The sequence below is a fragment of the Vespa crabro genome, chromosome 4 (genome assembly GCF_910589235.1).
Source record: "Vespa crabro chromosome 4, iyVesCrab1.2, whole genome shotgun sequence".
NCBI lineage: Eukaryota > Metazoa > Arthropoda > Insecta > Hymenoptera > Vespidae > Vespa > Vespa crabro.
Window position 1 is genome coordinate 7724419 of NC_060958.1, and position 9191 is coordinate 7733609.

General features: G+C 36.4%; 1 long non-coding RNA gene across 3 annotated transcripts in view; it reads left to right on the forward strand.

Moving 5' to 3' along the window:
- LOC124423787 overlaps positions 1 to 7299 on the forward strand; it is a 28507-nt gene extending 21208 nt beyond the window's left edge. The window contains exons 1-3 of one of the 3 annotated variants that reach the window (XR_006942160.1): positions 384 to 2898; positions 3358 to 3444; positions 4038 to 7298. This is a non-coding gene — a long non-coding RNA (uncharacterized LOC124423787). Of the gene's footprint in view, positions 1 to 383; positions 2899 to 3357; positions 3445 to 4037 lie in introns of those variants that run through there. The other 2 variants (XR_006942158.1, XR_006942159.1) reach the window with 2 other exon arrangements.
- Positions 7300 to 9191: the final 1892 nt, after the last annotated feature.

A 9191-nucleotide genomic window follows, 5' to 3' on the forward strand; every position in this document is an offset into this window, starting at 1 on the left:
TTTCTCTCTCTCTCTCTCTCTCTCTCTCTCTCTATTTTATTTATTTATTTTTTGTTCCTTTTATTTCTTTTTTATTTTGTTCTTTGTCTCCTCTTTTCTTTCATTAAATTTTTATTTCTGTTTTGTTTTCTTTTGTTTTGTTTCATTTATTTTTTTTTCCTTATTTATTTCTTTTTTAAGCATGCGCTTTCTCTTTTTTTCCTTTTCTTCCACTTCCTCTTCCTCTTCTCCTTCTTCTTCCTTTTTTTTTACTATTTTTCTTTCGTTCGTCTTCTCTCTCTCTCTCTCTCTCTCTCTCTCTCTCTCTCTCTCTCTCTTTTATTTAGTTATTTCTTGTTTATTTCATTTTTTTCTTTTATTTTATTTTTCCTTGTCTCTTTTCCTTCATTATTATTTTCTTTTTTATTTCATTTTATTTCGTTTTATTTATTTATTTATTTTTTTATTTTCTTTTATTTTATTTCTCTTTTAAGCACGTGCTTTCTCCTTCCGACTTCTACTTGTATTTTTTTTCTTTTTGCTTTTTTTGTATCCTTTTTCTTTTTTTTTTTTTTTTTTTTCTATCAACCCATTCGAACGAACACGTACTCCATTCAATATTTTTCGATTAACAAGCTGAATGACACGTTACAAACAATGTTGACAAACAATTTTCTCGAGACTTTATTTATTTTTCATAATATTTGTTGTAAGATTTCTTTGGATAGCATTGCGAAGAGCGTATCGTATGCATTCTCATAAGAGTAATGCGGAGCAATGTAAAAAAAAAATAAAAAGAAAAAAGCAAGTATTACGATGAATATCATATCACATCTCTCGTGTATCCTACATGTACGAAAAATTAATGAGAGAGAGAGAGAGAGGGAAAGAGAGAGAAAGAGAGAGAGAGAGAGAGAGAGAGAGAGAGAGAATGAAAGAGAGAATCTGTCAGACAAGATAGATCGTTTGTTTTTTTTGTTTTCTTTTCTATTTTCCTTGGAATAATCGATTAATAAACAGAATTATCTAGGAGAAATCGCAATAGAGAAACCGGATTTAATATCTTCATGTACCGTGAACATATGATCACTTGCAATTTCTTTTTTCTTTCTCTTTTCCTTTTTTTTCTTTCTTTTTTTTTTCTTAATTTTTCTATACAGAAATATAATCGATTGGATCGAAATAAATAAGTTTTATTTAATCGTTTATACATATATTTAATCGTGATATACATATTTGTACATATAAACGTTCAAACTCGTTTAATCTTTTATATTTCTCGTACTACTATTACTATTACTATTTACTATTACAAGTACTACTACTATTACTACACCACTACTATTAGTGGTGTCCCAGTTAACTCGCACTCGTTTCCCTCCACATTCATCCTAAACACGTTCGTTTCCGTATCTCGAGATTTTACGAGTTCTTTAAACTAAACGCCCAGCTAAAAATGCTGATCTCTCTCTCTCTCTCTCTCTCTCTCTCTCTCTCTCTCTCCCTCTCCCTCTTTACCACGTATACCACGGTAGAAATATTTCCCACACACAAACGAGAAAGTTTACCGTAACCGATATAGCCCTTCTCTTTATCTCTTTCTCTCTTTCACTTTTTCTCTCTCTCTCTCTCTCTCTCTCTCTTTCTCTCTTTTCGCACGGATCGATAGCTTTTAGAAGGCGAACCGGAAGTATTCTCGAACTCATACTTGGAACAAATGTCTAAGAGACGGACGTACTATCTCATTGAATTTTCGGGGTGGCATCCCTTTGAGTTCTCGCGTATCTTGATCACCCGACTAGAAATTCCGCGAAAGTTCTGAATTCCTTTCGGTAAGAGTTAAACCACACATTACCCTGTAAGTCCCCAGGTCACCTAGATTTTCCAACGGCTCGGATCATTTTCCATCGAGAAACAAAAAAAAGAAGGATACAAAAGGAAAAAGAAAAAAGAGAAAAGAAAAGAAAAGAAAAAAAAATTACAAGAAAAAAATAATCGTGTCTACGTATGCATAACGCATTTGTATTATCATTTACAATTTATTTTCACGTGATAACGTAGATCTTAAATTTTCATTTGCAAAATATTATTGTTGATAATATTATTGAGTTACACATAATTTATTCGACGAACAATAATGTGTCGAAATTCTTTTTTTTATCATGCCATCGGAATCTCTCTCTCTCTTTCTCTATTCGCAAAAACGAGAAGGAGAGAGAGGAAGAGAGAGGGAGAGAGAGAGAGAGAGAGAGAGAGAGAGAGAGAAAGTATATTGTAGTTAGAAAAAAATAAAAAGTAGAAAGGAAAGATACAGAGATAAAGGTAGATAAAGGATCTTGCAGTTTTCGTCGAATATTATCGAAAAGCGAAACGATCGATATCGTCAAAAACTACACCAGCCTTTTCTCCTTTTCTCTCACTCTCTCTCCCTCTCTCTCTCTCTCTCTCTCTCTCTCAATCTCAATCTCTTTTTCTCTCAGCATCCAGCGCTAATATCCAGACGCGACTCGCTCGTGAGAGAAACTCGTGGAGGAGTGGATGAGGTTGAAAGGGAGGATGAGGGTGGTGGAAGGGCGGCGATGACTCGGGGGCGGAAATGGAGCAGTTCGAGTCCGGCGGGTCGGCGGACCACCCTCCACTCTCTCTCTCTCTCTCTCTCTCTCTCTCTCTCTCTCTCTCTTCCCTCTCTACTCTCTCTCTCCCTCTCTCTCTCTCTCTCTCTGTCTCTCTCTCTCTCTCTCTCTACGTTCCACTCCCACCTCAACCCCCATCTCTAAACCACCCTCAACCTCTCCACTCTACACAGGCTCTGCTCGGCACTCCACCCACACGACGAGCACTCCCAACGAGCCGTTCAAGTGGAGAACCGCGGCAGCGAAACGAGGGACGGCACGAGCCCGTTCGAATCCAATATACTGGGTGATCCAAAAAAAAAAAAAAAGAAAAAGAAAAAAAGAATAAAGAAGAAAGAGAAAAGGAACGAGGAAAAAGAAAACGAGAAAAACAACAAAAATTGTAACGAGGCGCAGAAAGTTATTTTTTTTAATGATCCATTTCGTTATAAAATGTAAAATTTTTACGGCCTTATAATTATTTTCAAACGGAACGAGCATATTCGTTCGTTCGTTCGTTCGTTCGTTCGTTCGTTCGTTCGTTCGTTCGTTTCTTCTTCTTCTTCTTCTTTTTTTTCTTCTTATTATTATTATTATTATAATTATCATTATTAATGTTATTTCATCAAAATTATCTTTAGTCTATCACAATGAAATATTCAATCGTAATGAGTTTAATTAAAAAATGTTATTTATTTATTATCGAATTCTTTGTATTCCATTATTTCATCTAGATAAAGAACGAAATATCGTATATTTATTTCAGGAACACCCGGTATATGAGAACGCGTATCGCGCGGTACGCATTAAAGAGGACCGAGTCTTAAAGAGGATAAAACCGAACGATTATTTCGTAAGTTCGTAACATCTAATGTTCAATGCATTTCTATATATATATATATTTATTTATTTATTTGTTTATTTATTTATTTATTTATTATATATTTCTCTATGTCCTTTCGTAGATAGATCTTTCATATATAAAATCTAATACGATTAATATAAAAATCGTTTTAAATCGATGTGCACATCACACTTTATATATATATATATATATTGTTTTTTATGTATACGTACACACACATACACACACACACACACACACACACACACACGTACATACACTTGACGTTTTTTGTTAAATTTTTTAATTATTTCAAATAATTTAATAAACATTTTAAACGTAATATTCATATGTAAGAAATACATTTAGAAAAAAATTTTTATTTTAACTTGGAAATAGAACAGCAATTTTTTATGTTTCGTCTTTTTTTTCTTTTTTTTTTTTTTTTTTTTTTTCATATACACGATGACGTGAAATTTTTTTTGTCATTTAGAGTCAGTAATAGATATATATTCAAAAAAAATTGAACATATCGAGATAAGAAAATATAGAACAGGTGATACAGGGCTTACTTTTTTCTCGAATATGTGTGGGCGTAATAGTAGCAAAGAATAGTGTCTCGTAAAGAACACAAAGGGAAGAAAATGATATGAAAGAAAAAGAAAAAGAAGAAGACGAAGAAGGAGAAGAAAAAGGGAAAGGCTCGCCTTTGGAATGGATCAACCAAACGCATTTCTATTCCACCCACGCGACGCCAAGACGCGGACGTCTGTTTTCGCTCGATGTGGTTTCCGGAGCTGAGCGTCTTTCCGCCTGCGAACTGCCCAATCAAAAGAAGCGAAACGTTTTCCCTTGATACGACTGAATAGCCCTGACCGTTTTCGGGTTTCTCATTAAGGAAGAGTATTTTTTTCAAGGTCACATTTTCCCGCCCATAATTCTCTATCCTTTCGAGAGCCGCACATCCTCCATCTTTTTCTTTTTCCTCTTCTTTTTTTTCTTTTTATTCTAATTTTTTCTCCTCTTCTTCTATTTCTTCTTCTTTTTATTTTTGTTTTGTTTTCTTTTTTTTTTTTTTTTTCTTTTTTTTTCCATAAATCACGAACTCAGCTTTTCTTCTTCTTTTCACCATTTCCTTTTCCTTTCGAGGGATCTTAATAATTAAAAAAAAAAAACAATTTTCCCAAGTAACGATTTGTCGACTTTTTCAGATCGACAGATAAATTCTATACGTGAAAATAGAAGAAGAAGGATTTGTGTAGCCGATATTGTATGGCCAGTAATTAGCTATTGTCAAACAAATTTTCAGTTTTTTCCTTTTCAAGAGGAATAGGAACGACCCGATGGATCCATCGTCGTTGTAAGTTCCTATGGGACGTTCCATGGGATCGAACGATTCCGAACGTTGACGATTCGGTATTCCTTGAAGGTTCGGGTTTCGCTCGATGAGATAAGGGATGGTATGAGGAATGGTAAGGGACGTGTGTAATTCGATCAGACCCTTCGCTTGAACGGCACTTTCCATTGGTAAGACGACCAACTCTGGCATCTCTCTCTCTCTCTCTCTCTCTCTTTCTTTCATATATTATATATATATATCTTTTCTCTTTTCTTTCTTCACTCTTCTCTTCTCATCTTTTCTCCTCTTGACATCAATTTTCCTTTTCTGTAAGTTCGTCCTTTGCGTACTCGGTTGCGAACGGCAAACGATTCAAAGACGTCGTCGACACGCTTCGTCTCGTTGAAACGTTGAGATAAAGAGAAAAGGACGATTCTCGTTAACGAGAGATGAATCATAAGCCCGCATTTTCGTCGCTAACGAATAATGTAATTTCGATTGTTCCTGTCGGCAGTATGATCGTTTGAAATTAATCGTCGTTGTTAATTACGCCGGGATTTGTTCTTAAAACCTTAAAACCTTAGCGAAAATTGTCGAGCATTTTTAAAACGATTCTTTATAAAGGTAAGAACCTTTAAACTCGGCGAAATATTAAAGGATACGAGTTTTTCTTTATCCTTTTTTTTTCTTTTTGTTTTTTTTCGACACGGAAAAATGTCTAAAAAAAAAAAAAAAAAAGAGAAAAGGGAAGGAAAAAAAAGAGAAAAAAAATATTCGACTTTGACTAAGGATAATCAAACGTTATCTTTAAATAATTAATTGAGCATGTCCCTTCGTAAATATCATTAATATAAATCTTATTATTTTGCATACGATACGAATAATACTGTTCCCTAAACATCCCTGATTTTATCGGACGATCTCGATCACAACACGATTCTCGTTTTCAGTCGTTTGCAGGATGATATGAAGAGGTAGGACGAAGAGGATGTGCACGAGCACGAGCACGAGGAGGCGAAAGAGAAGGAGAAAAATTGTGGGAGGTTGGAACAAAATAAAGTGCGCTTGGGCTTTTTCATGTTGTTCTCTTTCTGGTTGTCCGGAGTACGTGTCCATGTAGAAGGACGAGCACACGTAACATCGTTCATTTTCAGGCACGGAAAAGCGGCAGCTCGTGCGTTCCCGTTGGCTACCAGGGAGGAGGGGAAAAAATAGGAAAAAAGTGTCGACGAACGAGGGGCCACCGAATTACGAATGCATAGATCGTTGAATAAATAATGAAAGGACAACGGATACATGAGTGTATGCATAGATATACGCACGCGCGTAAATGGTTAACGTGTGCGTGCGTACATGTATGTATGTACATATATATATATATATATATGTGTGTGTGTATTTGTATGTGTGCATGGTTCGATAGAAACGTTGGAACCGATTGTTCCAACGATCTCCAATATTTTTCACATTTCTTAAAATGATCCAATATCTTAGAATGATCACGATCTTTTAATACAAGCGATCACGATTTAATTCGCTTCTCTCATTACATAGAAATTATTATAATACTTTAATAACATTATTTACAAACTTTTTATTAATGTACAATTTTTAATATAGTAAATATTATAAATCCATCTTATTAAGTTCGTTATAATTAAAATATAAAAAATATAATGAATCGATGAAAATGAATAAAGATGAACGACGAATGAAGGATCTAGCACCGATGTCACGAGTTTCGCATGCTATTATCGCGTGGCACGTCAATAGCGAGTTCCCGACAAAGAGGATGACGTTCAGGGTGGAATGAGGAGGAGGAGGAGGAGGAGGTTGTGGTGGTGGTGGAAGATAGGGCCGGGGGGAGCGGGGAAGGGGGAGAAGGAGAGAAAAGAAGGAGAAGAGAAAGACGGACGACGTAAACCGAATGACGAGAGAAGATAGTCACAGCGGGTGGTAGTTATGTCGTCGCTGGCTGCGTATGACAGCGACAGAACCGAAGGCCAACCTCCTCCATCTCCACAACCTTTTCCTCCTTCTTCACCTCCTCTTCCTCCTCATCCACCTCCTCTCTTACCCGGACTCAACTCGACTCGATTCTCCTCCCTCGAATGTCCGCTTCTAGCGACGCTTCGAATCCCTTCCAACCCCTGCGTTCGGTCAAACTTCCCAGACTACCGAGGCGCACTCGACAATTACGATCAATTTCCTGGTCGTCGCCCTCTCTCTCTCTCTCTCTCTCTCTCTCTCTCTTTCTCTCTTTCTCTTTCTCTCGCTGGTTTTCGCTCTCTTGCTTTTTTTTTCGACGGAGCAATTAAAAAAAAAAAAAGAAAAAATAAAGAAAAAAAGAAGACAATTTTTTACTTTCTACGACATTCCCTACACGTCTTATCGGATATGAGACGAAGAGAAACAAAAAGGGAAGTAAGTAAAAAAAAAAAAAGGAAGGAAGAGAGAGAAAGAAAGAAGGTAAATGTTGAAACGTTTTTTCAAAATCATTAAATACTTGTATCGTTTCTCTTTCTCTCTCTCTCTCTCTCTCTCTCTCTCTCTCTCTCTCTCTCTCTCTCTCTGTTTCTCTTTATCTCTGTATAAGTAAGATCTCTCTTCGAATTTCGCGGTTAAAAATTGAAGCGACCGACAGGCTTCTATGCCATTTCGACGTCATCCTTTTTGAAAGCTTTCAATTAACTTAAAACGAATATATTACAGGGCGTGGCAAAACTCTCTCTCTCTCTCTCTCTCTCTTTCTCTCTCGTTTTCTTTTTCCATATTTCTCCCTCTTTCATTCCTTCCGTCTCATCCTTCTTCCTCATTTTCCAACTGCTCTCCCGTCTTTCCAACGGAAACCAACTTGCTGTATTTCCTTCGCGACAGGCTGCTCCTTTCGCTGCTCCTGCTACCGAGAGTTCTTCTCTTCGTTCTTTTTCTCCTTTTTCTTTTTTTTTCTTTTCTTTTCTTTTCTTTTCCTTCTCTTTTTCCTTCATCGAGCTCTCTACCTTCGCTTTTACCTCTTTTCCTCTCTCATCGAAAAAGACACCTAGAGAACGTTAAGAAGTAACGAGAGGAAGAGAGAAAGAAAGAAAAAGAGAGAGAGAGAGAGAGAGAGAGGGTAAGCTCACGGATATTATCGATCTGCTTCGGAGCGATGATGTTCGAAGGGTGGTAAAAAAGGACCGTCGAAAAGAGTCCGACGTCTCGCTTGATATTCCAGCCCATTAGTGATAATCACTTATGTTATATCTATATTTTTTTTCTGTTCTCCTTTCTCTCTTCTCTTCCTTTACTATTCGTCTCATTGGCAAAGCCAATGTTTAATAATAATAATAATAATAATAATAATAAAACAAAAAAGAAATTAGGAAAGAAAGAAGAATATCAAAGGAAAAAAGATAAGAAGCCATGGAAGAAAAAAAATTGATCGATATTTAATTTGATTTTCTTCGTAAATTAATTCAATGTGAGATAAATAGAAGAAAAAAAAAAAAAAGAAGAAAAAACAAAAAAAAAAGAAAAATAAAAATAAAATGAATATAAATGTTTGGTGGTGTTAAGATAAATTGCAAACGATTAAATAGATAGTCGCATGAAATAGTTGAATTCGATCAAGGTCGCGTCGAGCACTCGGACGTTTCAATTTTTTTTCTCTTTCTTTCTTTCTCTCCCTTTCACTCTATTTCTATCTCGCTCTTTCTCTCTCTCTCTCTCTCTCTCTCTCTCTCTCTCTCTATCTCTCTATTTCTCTCTATTTTTCTCTCTTTCTCCCTCTTGCCACGACACTATCCGCTTTTACGGATTTATCGAGGGGAATCGTGCGAGAGGGTTGCACGCGCCAGTACACACACACACACACAAACACACACACACACACTAACACACATACGCACGCACGCACGCATGCACATAAACGCATAGAACGCATATAGTGATGCATGTACAGGGAAAGAGGGTGACAGGGAGACGACGCGAACGAAAATTACAAGTCGGTCCGGAAATGACGAGGCACCGGAAGTGCTCGTGGCGCTTCGCTTCCGTCGCTCTCGCTTCCCGATCGAATGCTTGCCTCTAGCGAAAATCCACGGGTCTATCGAGCCAGCTCGTTCGACAAGATAAAATCGAGATGGATAAAGGGTTAACGCGTTGAGTGTTACACGCGGAGTGGTGGAGAGCGAGGAAGATCATTCGATAACTACAAACTACATTTTCAATGTTTTCGAAAATATCCTGTAAATCAAGAATAAATGGAAATTGTCTATGAAATTTTCCTTTTTTCATCGACGTAACGTAACGTAAACATTCGATAAATAATTAATATTCATAATTATTATTATTATTTGTTAATAAATCGACGATTTAAAAAAAGAAAAAAAGATTGCCTGATAGGGCCAAACTTTCTATACAAGCGATAAATAGATAG